Consider the following 14559-nt stretch of genomic DNA (forward strand, 5'->3'; position numbering starts at 1 on the left):
ATGCTAAGTCCTTGACCCCTCTGGATCTGTGGACCCCACAGGATCCCTAACTACCCCACCTCTTCTTCTCTCCTCTTCACACCTTTTCATAACACTCTTCCCCAGAGAAACCTCAAGAAAGAGGAAAGGGAAGGAAATTGCTTCCACCTCTGAGTCATGGGAGATGGAGAGATTCATCTCAAAGGTCCATCAAGACCACTTCTATGAAGTTGTGGCCAAGAAGAAGGTGATCCCTGAGGTCCCTTTTAAGCTCAAAAAGAGCGAGTATCCGAAGATCCGACAAGAGAGTAGAAGAAGAGGATGGGAAGTTCTCTCTAATCCTATTCAACAAGTCAGAATCTTAATGGTTCAAGAGTTCTATGCAAACGCATGGATCACTAGGAACCATGATCAAAGTATGAACCCAAACCCAAAGAACTGGCTTACAATGGTTCGGGGAAAATACTTAGATTTCAGTCCGAAAAATGTAAGGTTGGCGTTCAACTTGCCAATGATGCAAGAAAACGCACGCCCCTACACTAGAAGGGTCAACTTTGATCAAAGGTTGGACCAAGTCCTCATGGACATATGTGTGGAAGGATCTCAATGGAAAGTTGACTCAAGAAGCAAACCGGTTCAATTGAGAAGACCGGACCTTAAGCCTGTAGCTAGAGGATGGTTGGAATTCATCCAACGCTCAATTATTCCTACTAGCAACCAGTCTAAAGTTACTGTAGACCGGGCCATCATGATCCATAGTATCATGATTGGGGAGGAAGTGGAAGTTCATGAGATTATACCTCAAGAACTCTACAAGGTGGCTGACAAGTCCTCCACTTTGGCAAGGTTAGCCTTTCCTCACCTCATTTGCCACCTCTGCAATTCGGCTGGAATTGACATAGAGGGAGACATCCTCATTGATGAGGACAAGCCCATCACTAAGAAAATGATGGAGCAAACAAGAGATCATGAACCTCAACAAGAGCATGAGGAAATTTCTCACCATGAAATCCCTGAGATGCCTCAAGGGATGCACTTCCCTCCACAAAATTATTGGGAGCAAATCAACACCTCCCTAGGAGAATTAAGTTCCAACATGGGACAACTAGGGATGGAATACTAAGAGCACTCCATCATTCTCCATGAGATTAGAGAAGATCAAAGAGCTATGAGGGAGGAGCAACAAAGACAAGGAAGAGACATAGAGGAGCTCAAGAGCACCATTGGTTCTTCAAGAAGAGGAAGACGCCACCCTCACTAAGGTGGACCCGTTCCTTAATCTCCTTGTTCTTATTTTCCTATTTTTCGATTCTTGAGCCTTATGTTTTATTTATGTTTCTGTCTTTACTATTTGATCATTAGTGTTTAAGTGTCTATGTCTTAAAGCCATAAATGTCCTATGAATCCATCACCTCTCTTAAATGAAAAATGCTTTTAATCACAAAAGAACAAGAAGTACATGATTTCGAATTCATCCTTGAAACTAGTTTAATTATTTTGATGTGGTGACAATACTTTTTGTTTTCTGAATGAATGCTTGAACAGTGCATATGTCTTTTGAATTTGTTGTTTATGAATGTTAAAATTGTTGGCTCTTGAAAGAATGATGAAAAAGGTGAAATGTTATTTGATGATTTGAAAAATAAAAAAAATAATTCTTGAAGCAAGAAAAAGCAGTGAATAGAGAAAAGCTTGCGAAAAAAAAAAGAGAAGGCGAAAAAAAGAAAGAAAAAGAAAAAAAAAGCAAGCAGAAAAATCTAATAGCCCTTAAAACCAAAAGGCAAGGGTAAAAGGGATCCAAGGCTTTGAACATCAGTGGATAGGAGGGCCCAAAGGAATAAAATCCTGGCCTAAGCGGCTAAACCAAGCTGTCCCTAACCATGTGCTTGTGGCGTGAAGGTGTCAAGTGAAAAGCTTGAGACTGAGCGGTTAAAGTCGAGGTCCAAAGCAAAAACAGAGTGTGCTTAAGAACCCTGGACATCTCTAATTGGGGACTTTAGCAAAGCTGAGTCACAATCTGAAATGGTTCACCCAATTATGTGTCTGTGGCATTTATGTATCCGGTGGTAATACTGGAAAACAAAGTGCTTAGGGCCACGGCCAAGACTCATAAAGTAGCTGTGTTCAAGAATCAACATAATGAACTAGGAAAATAAATAACACTATCTGAATTCTGAGTTCCTTTAGATGTCAATCATTCTGAACTTCAAAGGATAAAGTAAGATGCCAAAACTGTTCAGAGGCAAAAAGCTACTACTCCCACTCATCTGATTGGAGCTAAGTTTCATTGATATTTTGGGATTTATAGTATATTCTCTTCTTTTTATCCTGTTTGATTTTCAGTTGCTTGGGGACAAGCAACAATTTAAGTTTGGTGTTGTGATGAGCGGATAATTTATACGTTTTTTGGCATTGTTTTTACATAGTTTTTAGTATGATTTAGTTAGTTTTTAATATAATTTTATTAGTTTTTAAATAAAAATCACATTTCTGGACTTTACTAGGAGTTTGTTTGTTTTTCTGTGATTTCAGGTAATTTCTGGCTGAAATTGAGAGACTTGAACAAAAATCTGATTCAGAGGCTGAAGAAGGACTGCAGATGCTGTTGGATTCTGACCTCCCTGCACTCGAAGTGGATTTTCTTGAGCTACAAAAACCCAATTGGCGCGCTCTTAATTGCGTTGGAAAGTATATATCCAGGGCTTTCTAGAAATATATAATAGTCCATACTTTGCCCGAGTTTAGATGACGCAAACGGGCGTTTAACGCCAGCTTTCTGCCCTATTCTGGCGTTAAACGCCCGAAACAAGTTGCAAAGAAGAGTTAAACACCAGAAACAAGTTACAAACTGGTGTTTAACTCCAAAAAGAGTCTCTACATATGAAAGCTCAATGCTCAGCCCAAGCACACACCAAGTGGGTCCGGAAGTGGAATTCTACATCATTTACTTATCTTATGTAACCCTAGCTACTAGTTTAGTATAAAAACTACTTTTAGTGATTTATTTTACATCTTTTGATCATCCTTGATCAGGGATCGGTCTTTTTCCCTATTTTCGAATTCATATTCCATTTGGGGAGGCTGGCCATTCAGCCATGCCTAGACCTTGTTCTTATGTATTTTCAATGGTAGAGTTTCTACACAGCATAGATTAAGGTGTGGAGCTCTGCTGTTCCTCATGAATTAATGCAAAAGTACTATTATTTTTCTATTCAACTCAAGCCTATTTCTTCTCTAAGATATTCATTCGCACACAAGAACATGATGAATGTGATAATTATGTGACGCTCATCACCATTCTCACTTATGAACGCGTGCCTGACAAACACTTCCGTTCTACATGAAAGCAAGCTTGAATGCATATCTCTTAGCCTCCTGATTTACGATCAGAGTCTTCGTGGTATAGGCTAGAATTATTGGCGGCCATTCTTGAGATCCAGAAAGTCTAAACCTTGTCTATGGTATTCCGAGTAGGATCTAGGAAGGGATGGCTATGACGAGCTTCAAACTCGCGAGTGTTGGGCATAGTGACAGACGCAAAAGGATCACTGGATCCTATTCCAGCATGATCGAGAACCGACAGATGATTAGCCATGCGGTGATAGCGTATTTGGACCATTTTCACTGAGAGGACGGGATGTAGCCATTGACAATTGTGATGCCCAACATACAGCTTGCCATGGAAATGAGTATGAGTGATTGGATGAATGCAGTAGGAAAGCAGATGTTCAGAAGGAACAAAAGCATCTCCATGCGCTTATCTGAAACTCTCACCAATGAATTGCATAAGTATCTCTATCCTATTTTATATTTTAAATTATATTTTAACTATCAATTCACCATAACTATTTGAATCCGCCTGACTGAGATTTGCAAGATGACCATAGCTTGCTTCAAGCCGACAATCTCCGTGGGATCGACCCTTACTCACGTAAGGTTTATTACTTGGACGACCCAGTGCACTTGCTGGTTAGTTGTGCAAAGTTGTGAAAAAGAACTAAGATTATGAACGTGCGTATTAAGTTTTTGGCGCCGTTACCAAGGAATGAACAATCACGATTTCGTGCACCAGCTGTGAAAACCAATACATAGGAAATTTTTTCCCTAAGTGCTCAGCTATGTAAAAGGGAATTTCCCCGTTAACGGATTTCCCTTTCAAAAATATTTCTTTAAAATCTTTAAAGGAAGACTTATAGTTCAAGAGAAAAATAGTTCAAGAGACGGGTTTATTTTCAAAAATTCCATCAAAATCTCAAAGCATCTCAAAAACACCCAACCTTTCGGATGGAGTTGAGATGGGGCACAGTTAAGTTGTTTTAAAACATCACATTCGAACTCTGTAAATGGAAATTTCACACGCAACTCTTTAAGAACACAGCTATACATATAAAAATACTCAAAATCCCTTTTTCTATATATGAAACACTCACTCAACCCTCGTGTATAGCACTAACTCTACCCGAAACCCAGCCCTCACTATTTTCGACAAATCTATTTTATCCACACTCCCCTTATCAGTAAACAATGACGACCCACAGATCTTAACATCCTCATTCATCCAATTATATGAACCATCATCTTCAACTTTCGAAATAATTTTTACCCTTTTTATCACCCATTATTTTCCAAAGCCAAAAGGAAGAAGGCAAAACAGTAAGTTAGAGAACAAAATGAAGTAACCTCTTTTACTCATCCTTTGATCTTCAAAAAACACGTTTCAATAAACCCCAACTAGCTTTAATTAAGACTTCCAGGTTTTCAAAATACTTTAAAGATTTAACAAAACCTTTTTTCAGTTCAAAGTAAATCACAACCGTTGTTTCCAAAACAACTAACGGTAGTAAAGGAACATTGGAAACCGCAAACAACTTTTAATGACAAGACACTTCATTTTCTTTTCAATTAAAGTAATAAAACTATTACATCTATTTTTTTTTACCTTTTTTCATAATGAAACACATTGGTCTGGGGGCTCTTTACCCTTATCAAAATGTCGAGTTATAACTTATTCCTAAATAGCTTAACCTATTTCATCAAAATACCACCAGAGCAAACTTGGGGGCTGTGATACGACCCTATACATCTGTTATAAAGTTATAATTCGGCCATAAACGTTATAGATCGGCCATTAACAGCTGCACCAAAACGTCCGATATGCTTTTATTCTCCGATCAAAATATCATTATTTAGAGATATAGCCGTTATCCCCTACTATCTGATATAAAGAGAATGGTAAGAAAATTGTTCAATTCATTGCATTTTACAAAGTTTAATTGGAGTACCTTTTGTAGGTATCTACTCTCTTGTTTTCTCGCCACCAACGTATATCTCATCTTGAAGGAGAACTCACAAGCATTCACCAGTGAACGAGCTATACATCGGTCAAAATTTGGCAAGAATAATTAGATATGGGGAATCAATCAGTTAAACAAGGATTCGTTGCAACTTGCACTTAGTTGCCTAAATTAATGAAATGTAAATTTAGAAATACGTACAAATCCAAAATGCTAAATGCATCTCCTTTTTATAATTTTTTTTTTCTGAAACAAATAAAAGTGCATCTTCTTTGTATGAAAGAAAGTTGAGTATCTTTTGGAAAGCTATATATAATAGACTCAATTAAGCACATGGGATATGTTCTTTCATTGAAGAATGTGAATCCAAGAGAAAGACCTGAACTATTTACAGTTACTACTACAGGTCACTTCATTTTTTTTTTTTTTGGTTCTTATTCTTCAATCATGAAATGCTGCACTTTGAAGTGCCATTTTCATATCATTAAAGTTGTTAAATGTGGAGGTTCTATCTTAAGTTTCATAAATCTTTAACCACTAACTAGGAATATTTTTGTTTTGCCGAATTTGATTGGACACGACACGTTAAAAAGATGAGTTCCTATTGGGTCGATTAATAATTAACACTTGCTAGTTTTTTAGTCAATAAGCGAAAGCTAATGACGAATTCGTGGGTTTCACTATTGGCCAAAATCCAAGGACTAATCCTCAGTAGTTTGGTCTGAGTTTATCACTTTTTAACTATAAAAAATCTGCTCAAAACCGTTGGATTTACGTGAAGTCGAATTCCTTATTATAATTCGACGGTAATATTATTATTCGCTGGATTTATTATTAGATAAGTAAGAAGTTGGCCATAAGACTTAGGTGTATCCTCTAAAGATGGAACTCAAAAAATAAAATTCTAGCTTAGCTAGATATTTAGAGGAAAAAAAAAAAAAATGTTATTAGATAATCTAGTGAGAAGATTGCTTACACTTTTAATAACATCGAAAAGACTACCAATATAGCATTTTGTTAAACCTTTGGAATCAATCTTTCATACTAGTACTAGATTCTGTTGCTAGTTGCTACATTTCGTTCCTTCCCTTAATTAATCATCACACTAAAGTTTTATTGCAATGAAAAATTACCATTAATTAATAAAATAAACCCTTGATATGAAAAACTAATATAAAGAATTTATTAAACTTCAACTAGCGAAAAATGTAAGAATTACGACTAATTAACCATTTAATTAATTAAATTAATGAGTAAAGTATTGTTTTTGTCCCCAACGTTTGGGGTAAGTCCTATTTGTGTCCCTAACGTTTAAATCGTCCTATTTGTATCCCTAACGTTTATAAAAGTGATTCAATGTTATTATACTATCAATTATACTAACAAATCAGATTATATTTTCAATTATTCTCACTTGAATGTATTCATTCTCAATTAGGTCTCACTTGGATGTGTTCGATTTTAATATTATACCTACTATTTGTGTTTAGATTCAATTATGTCCCTAGAAAAGTGTATTATGTAAATATTGTAGGAATTAGTTTCAACTTTTGATGAGCTATTTTTCAGAGTGGATCATCGATTCTATTCCAGACATTTGTATTCTAACTACAAGAAGAGATTTTTAAAACTCAAACTAAAGCGTTCATGATGTGTAATTGACGGCAGGATAACATTGAATCACTTTTACAAACATTAGGGATACAAATAGGACGATTTAAATGTTAGGGACACAAATAGGATTTACCCCAAACGTTGGGGACAAAAATGATACTTTACTCTAAATTAATTGACCAAAATAGGATCTAAAAATTTAGAATATTAATTAAAAAATTTAAATATGATATTTGGACTCAATAGATTTTTCTGAGTTGGAAAATGTAATTTTTTGTGAAAAAATGCATAAAAAATGCTTACCGGTAAATTAACCGACAATACCGGCTTAATTCTGTCTGGTCCTGTGCGAGAATGATAAAAACTGTAGAAAAACTTAGAAAATTAATTTAAGTTAAAAATCGGGCGCTAATTTTAAAGGTTTGACCCAAAGTTAGGCCAAATAGACCAAAAACGCTAATGGATTGTACCGGGTCCAAGTCCAACATATATAAAACCATTTAAGTGGCTATTTCAACCACTTTCAAACACAACAAGCAGTAGCAACCTTGATTGAGAGAGAAGAGAGCAAGGGTTTCAAAATACTATTCACCTTCTTCTTCATTCAACCATAACTTGAGCTACAGTACTCCGATTCGCGTGTAGTTTGCGGCTACGCGAAGCTCTCGCCGAGCCTGTCACTTCTAACAAGGTATTGTGGTAAGAATTTCAAAAATCTCTGCCCAGTGTTGCTGTCCTTGTGAAATTCGAATTTTAGGTTTTGGTTTTGAGTGAAATTTTGTGTTTTGATTGTTTAGGTACTAACCATTAGTGAGGAATTGTTAGGTTCACCCCTGATAAACGAAGTGATTATCGTGTCGGTATAGAATTTCACAATTGAAATCTCGTTGCAAGTATAGTTCTACACCAACAAACAATCCTCCCAATCAAAAATTTTGGTTGTCACAATTAACAATCCCCAATAAGAATTAACCGAAGTATTAAGACTCCGGGTCGTCTCCCTAGGAACCAATGGAGTGCATGTGTATTGACTATAGAGGGGAAGGAAAAGGGGTTTGGAGCATAAAAGTATAATTAACACTACAAATCATGAGAATCAAGGAGTAGAAGTAAGAGATCATAAAAGAAATGAGATGAGAACATGTAATTAACCTAAATCTAGAAGAGATTAACCTAACCTAATTCTAGAGAGAAAAGGAAGCTTCTCTCTCTAGAAACTAACCTACATAATACTATACCTACAACTAATTTCTCCCCCTTGCTTGGACTTCAATTCTGGATGAAATACACTCAGAAACAAGTTGGATTTGGGCTTGGGCAGCTCAGAAATCGCCCCCAGCGTTTTGCCATTAAGTGGGCCAAGTACGAGTGTTGGCGCGTGCGCGCGCGCATTGATTGGCAAATCCCCATCCGCGCGGAAGCGGCATGTACGCGTGCGCGTCCTTGTGAGAGACCACTTTTGCGCGTGCGCGCCTTGTACGTGTGTGCGTCCATTGGTTCCTTCCAAATCTTTGTTTCTTCATGCATTCTCCTCTTTGCATGCTTTTCTCCTCATTTCTTCCATCCGATAATTGCCTAATGAACCTGAAATTACTTAACAAACACATCAAGGCATCGAATGGAATTAAAGTGAATTAAAATCACCAATTTAAGGGCCTAAAAAGCATGTTTTTACACTTAAGCACAATTCAAGGGAGAATTACAAAACCATGCTATTTCATTGAATAAATGTGGGAAAAGGTGATAAAATCCCCCAAAATAAGCACAAGATAAACCACAAAATCGGGATTTATCAAATCTCCCCACACTTAAACTAAGCATGTCCTCATGCTAAGAATAAAGAAGGAAGCAAAGGGTATCACATTTATTCAATGCAAGCTACTAACTAAATGCAATCTATTTATACGCAAGTTATCTACATGAATGCAATGGCTTAGTCAAAACAAGTCAATTTCCAAGAGTACACATGTAAGCACAAGGGCTAAGGTATTAGCAATCAAGCAAACCACAATTGGATTGAATCATTGAAAGAGTTCATAAACTTGCAAGAGGAGATTATTAAAGGTGGAAACATGTAATTGAGCGATCGAACCCTCACCGGATATGTATCCGCTCTAAGCACTCAAGTGTATGGGGTTCATTCACTCAATTCTCCTCTAATCATGCTTTCCAAGATTTGTTTTTCATCTAACAATCAACAATTAATTCATGCATGCATACAAATATCATGAGGGCTTTCCCATGGGTTGTAATGGGGCTAGGGTCAAGGTAGGATGCATATAGTCAAGTGAGCTAGAGATTTGAATCTTTGATTAACTTAAACTTCCCACCTAACCTATGACAACCTATACAATTCTAAACAAACCTAACTACCCATTCTTCACTTTTTCGCATACTCATGCATTCTATTTTAAACACCACACATATGCATTGATTATTATTAAACCTTGAACCTTGGGGCATTTTGTGCCCTTTTTATTGCAATTCTTTTTTTTTCTTTCTTTTTCTATAAATATTTTTTTTATAAAGTATATATACAAGTACCAATGCATATGGTTTTACATTTGATTAATACATGAGTATATACCCAATTCCCAAAATTTTTCAATAAAAATATAAACACACTTTTATCTCTACCCAATGTTCCCAACTCTCCCAAAATCAAATAATGAACACTCTCACTAGCCTAAGCTAATCAAAGATCCAAACAAGGGACATTTATTGTTTTTCACTTAGGCTTGTAGTGTGCTATAATTAAGAATAAGTGGGTTAAGCATAGGCTCAACATTTGGCTAACAATGGAAGATAAAAGTGTAGGCTATTTGGGTAAGTGAGCTATTTGAACAATGGCCTCAATCATATAAATTCATGTATACGCAAATAATGGACATAAAGACTCAAACAAATCAAAGATTACAATCATAGAGAGAGAATAATTCACACAAGAATGAAAATAAGTGGTTATATATGATGTAACCACACGATTAGGCCCAAATCTCGCATGCTTGTGTTCTTAGCTCAAAACATGATCCACAAAGTATATACTTCAAGCAAGTTCTAAAAAAAAATTCTCAACCAATTGGGGTGGTGCCCTAAAAATGAGTTTCTTGGAAATTTCATCATATTGATCGGCTCAGGTGCTGATGGTGGTGCAGGTGCTGCTGTGGAAGAAGAGGGTCCAGCTGCTGTGGAGGGTGAAGGTCTAGCTGCTGTGGAGGGTGAAGGTCTAGCTGCCTCGACTACCGCTCTAGCTCGAGAACGGCGGCTAGTCAGGGGCTTCTCGTGCACCCATATACCCCAGGAAATAGTAACTTCCTTGTCATCGTCATCTGGAGGTGGTGGTGTCACGTCATCGTCCTCCCACGGGACATCAGCTAGCTCAGCTAAGCTAGTAACCAGTGTCGGGAATGGTAGCAAGCCGCGAATATGAGCTCTCCACATGCTATGCCTAATCAACCGGGGAAAATACACCTCCTTCCCCTCCATGACACACCCAATTAAAACTAGCATATCCATCGGAATCTCTGAGAAGTGAGTGGTAGGGAAGACATAGTGGGCAAATATCTGCTGCCAGGTCCTAGCCTCCCTAGTCAAATATGCAAATAGCATGCCCTTGGGTTTTGTGTTGCTCGAATCCATCACCCAGGAAGCATCTGGTGTAGCAATCACGCGCCTAAGCGCCTCATAGTCAAAAGTCATGGAGAGGAGAGTTACCTCTGCCTGCTGGTAGGCACAAGTCTCAGGAGTACCAACTCTACAGAGCAGCGCATCCTTTAAGGCATCCTCAGTGATCATAATTTCTCTACCCCTCAAGTGTACTGAATCCAAGCCTTGTCGGAAGAAGTTACAGTAAAATTCCTTGACCCACGAGATGTTAATCCGTCCCAAGTCCCTATCGACAAAATCGAATCCCAACTCAGAAATACGGGCGTTTATGGCACGTCTCACATCATTGGGAAGATTCAGCTTCTTCTCAATGTTCAGCTTTGTCTTTGCATAACGAGAAAGGCGTAGTTCGCAGTAGAGGTTCCCAATTCATTCATTCATTATATCTACAGGAGAATGGAAAGAGTTTACCATGGTGGGGTGTCTCCCACCAAGTACTTTTAGTTTAAGTCCTTAAGTTGGACATTGGGAGGCTCCTTGTCAAGGTGGCTTATGCTTGTACCCATCCTTGAACTTCCACAAGTGCTTGTCCTTCAATCGGTTGTCAGAAGTTCCAACCTTCTTCATTAAGCTTTGGTGAGGTTCTTTCCAAGACGTGAGCTCCCGGGAAAGATTATCATAGGATAATCCAGGATCCCATATCTTGTCCTCGCACCCATCTTCTAGTTGATTGTCTTGACTTTGTCCGGGCGACGAGAAAATAGAATTCTCATGGAAGCACCACACTACTCTCCTAGACCCATTTAGTTCAGCATTACACCAATCTATGCTCTCTAATTCCGAGCTTCCCACCATAATGAGCCTAGATTTAGAACGCCAACCACTAAACATCCTCCTTTTTCGCTTGATTCCACAAAGCGCCCTGAGTTGGCCATCCGTTTCAAGCAAACCATATTCAAGTGGGACAACACAGCTGCGAGTTAGAAGTTTTACCCACTCAAATGGAGGATCGGATGATGAACTAGGTAGAGGAATTCCTAAAGATCGTGATAAAGCATGCTCTACTTCCGTCCATCCCCTTCTGGAGGTTTCCACCACTTGGCGAGGTTCTTCAAGTTCCTCCTCATGCCAAGCTTCCTCAAGTTCACTTTCCTCTTCACCAATTTCTTCTATTTCTTCCCCATCGCTCTCATCATAGATAGGAGGTCTAGTGAAGTCTACCTCATCATCAAGTCTAAGCAAATTAGGGAAGGATTCTTCAAACAAAAAAAGGATCATATGTTGATTCGGAATCATTATAGGTAGGAAAGTTTGTTGCTTGGAGCACTTCTTCCAGTTCTTCACTTGCATTAGGCTTTGGAGGTTGCAAGCCCTCTTCAACCTTGCTTTCCAATGTACTGGGGGAGGGTTCAACAGGATCGTTAAGGGAGTTGATCGAAGTGGGCAAAAAATCATTAGAGATGGAATCCACTTCTTTATCAATTTCCTTTAACTCATTGTTTACTCCTGCGACATTGCTCTTTTCTTTGATATTCCCTCCACATTCCTTGGAGGAAGTTTCCTCAACTTGGGATTCCTTTATGTACTCAACATATCCTAAACATCCATCGACCACTTCCTTTTGTTCGCTAATCTCTATCTTCTCTTCTTATTGTGGTTCTTGATTCAATTATTCTTCCTCGCCATGGAGTTCCATGTTCATATCCTTACTAAGCTCTGGGGTTGCTTCTCCGCATCCAACAATGGAAGTACTTATGGCGCATGAGCTTAGGTGAGATGTTAGGTGACCCACGGCTTCTATTATGCCGGCCACCCTTACTCTTAACTCCTTGAACTTGGTTTCATCTTCCTCTTGTCGCCTTAAAATACGAGATTCAAGGTCTCTTAGTTCTAACATGAAGGCTTCGTCAAGAGATGGTGTTGGAAGATAAAATTCATCAGTTAGGGAAGAATTGTTATAATTGGAAGGTGGTTCATGTTGGTGAAGATCTTGAGGTGGTGTATGTGGAATTTGTGGTTCTTGAGAGTATTGGTGTTGGGATGGGGGTTGTTCTACATGTAATTCTAATGGTGGTTGATATGGTGTGTATAAGTTATGGTCATATGGAGGCGAATGATGGTATGAGGCTTGTGAGTATGACGTGTGGCTATGTTGAGGATATGTCTCATAGGCATATGGTGGTAGTTCTTGGAAGTCACAAGGAAATTCACCATAGCTAGTAGATTGATATGCATCATAGAACGACTCTTCTTCATAGTGCATTGGTGGAGGTTATTGCCATGGAGGTTGATCAAGTGTTTGAGGCTCCTCCCATCTTTGATCTCCAATTCCTTGATGTACATCCTCGTTGAAGCCTTCATCTCCTACAACATAGTTTGAGCTACACTCATAGCCAAAGTGAGAATTCATAGTGATGTGGAAAGTAAAAAAAAAAAAACAAAGAGCAATAAGAAATGAAGAAGACTAAATCCTAAAACTAGCAAAAATCAGCAAGTAAACAAAAAAATAAAGCTATTCACAATATGTACAATAGCCAATAACATAGCACCATTGGGCTCCCCGGCAACGGCGCCATTTTGATAAACGAAGCAATTATCGTGTCAGTATAGAATTTCACAATTGAAATCTCGTTGCAAGTATAGTTCTACACCAACAAACAATCCTCCCAATCAAAAATTTAGGTTGTCACAATTAACAATCCCCAATAAGAATTAACCGAAGTATTAAGACTCCGGGTCGTCTCCCTAGGAACCAATGGAGTGCATGTGTATTAACTATAGAGGGGAAGGAAAAGGGGTTTTGTTTATGAGATGGCAAGAAAGTAAGTAAATTGAGCGAGTAAGCAAAGAAAGCAATTTAAAGAACTCTTGGCTAAGAAATGGGTACTTAAGATCACAATCCTAGTTAATACCAATTATTGACAATTATGAGAGGCCAACCCATTAAGTCTACTTCTCGAAGCCTTAAGTACGTCACATTTACTCCTAGACTGGAAGTATGTCAAATAGGCCTAATCACATCCACCCATAAGTCCTAACCTCCCCACCAATTGGTTTAGTAGTGGATAGCGTCAATGGGCTTCAAATTGATCACACAAGGTTCTCAAATTACCAATTCCATGGTATCCAAAACTCAAGATCACTTAAGTCCCTTTGCCTAGACCAAGAGTTGACAAAACTACTCAAGAACTGAAGAAAACATTTCATCAAACACCTAGAGTGCAATAAAAATTGACATCATAACTCGCAAGGATACTAAAATCTACCACTATTAATTGCAAGAAAAGTAAATTCCCAACTCAAATCAACATCAATTAAAGGGACATCAACATTAAAATTGCATTAAATGTAACCAAATCCAACATAAGTGCATGAATGTAAAAGAGAGCATAAAAGTAAAATTAACACTACAAATCATGAGAATCAAGGAGTAGAAGTAAGAGATCATAAAAGAAATGAGATGAGAACATGTAATTAACCTAAATCTAGAAAAGATTAACCTAACCTAATTCTAGAGAGAAGAGGGAGCTTCTCTCTCTAGAAACTAACCTACATAATACTATACCTACAACTAATTTCTCCCCCTTGCTTGGACTTCAATTCTGCATGAAATACACTCAGAAACAAGTTGAATTTGGGCTTGGGCAGCTCAGAAATCGCCCCCAGCGTTTTGCCATTAAGTGGGCCAAGTACGAGTGTTAGCGCGTGCGCGCCATGTGCGCGTGCGCGTTGATTGGCAAATCCCCATCCGCGCGGAAGCGGCATGTACGCGTGCGCGTCCTTGTGAGAGACCACTTTTGCGCGTGCGCGTCCATTGGTTCCTTCCAAATCTTTGTTTCTTCATGCATTCTCCTCTTTGCATGCTTTTCTCCTCATTTCTTCCATCCGATAATTGCCTAATGAACCTGAAATTACTTAACAAACACATCAAGGCATCGAATGGAATTAAAGTGAATTAAAATCACCAATTTAAGGGCCTAAAAAGCATGTTTTTACACTTAAGCACAATTCAAGGGAGAATTACAAAACCATGCTATTTCATTGAATAAATGTGGGAAAAGGTGAT

Source organism: Arachis ipaensis, chromosome B05 (genome assembly GCF_000816755.2).
Source record: "Arachis ipaensis cultivar K30076 chromosome B05, Araip1.1, whole genome shotgun sequence".
NCBI classification, from domain to species: Eukaryota; Viridiplantae; Streptophyta; class Magnoliopsida; order Fabales; family Fabaceae; genus Arachis; species Arachis ipaensis.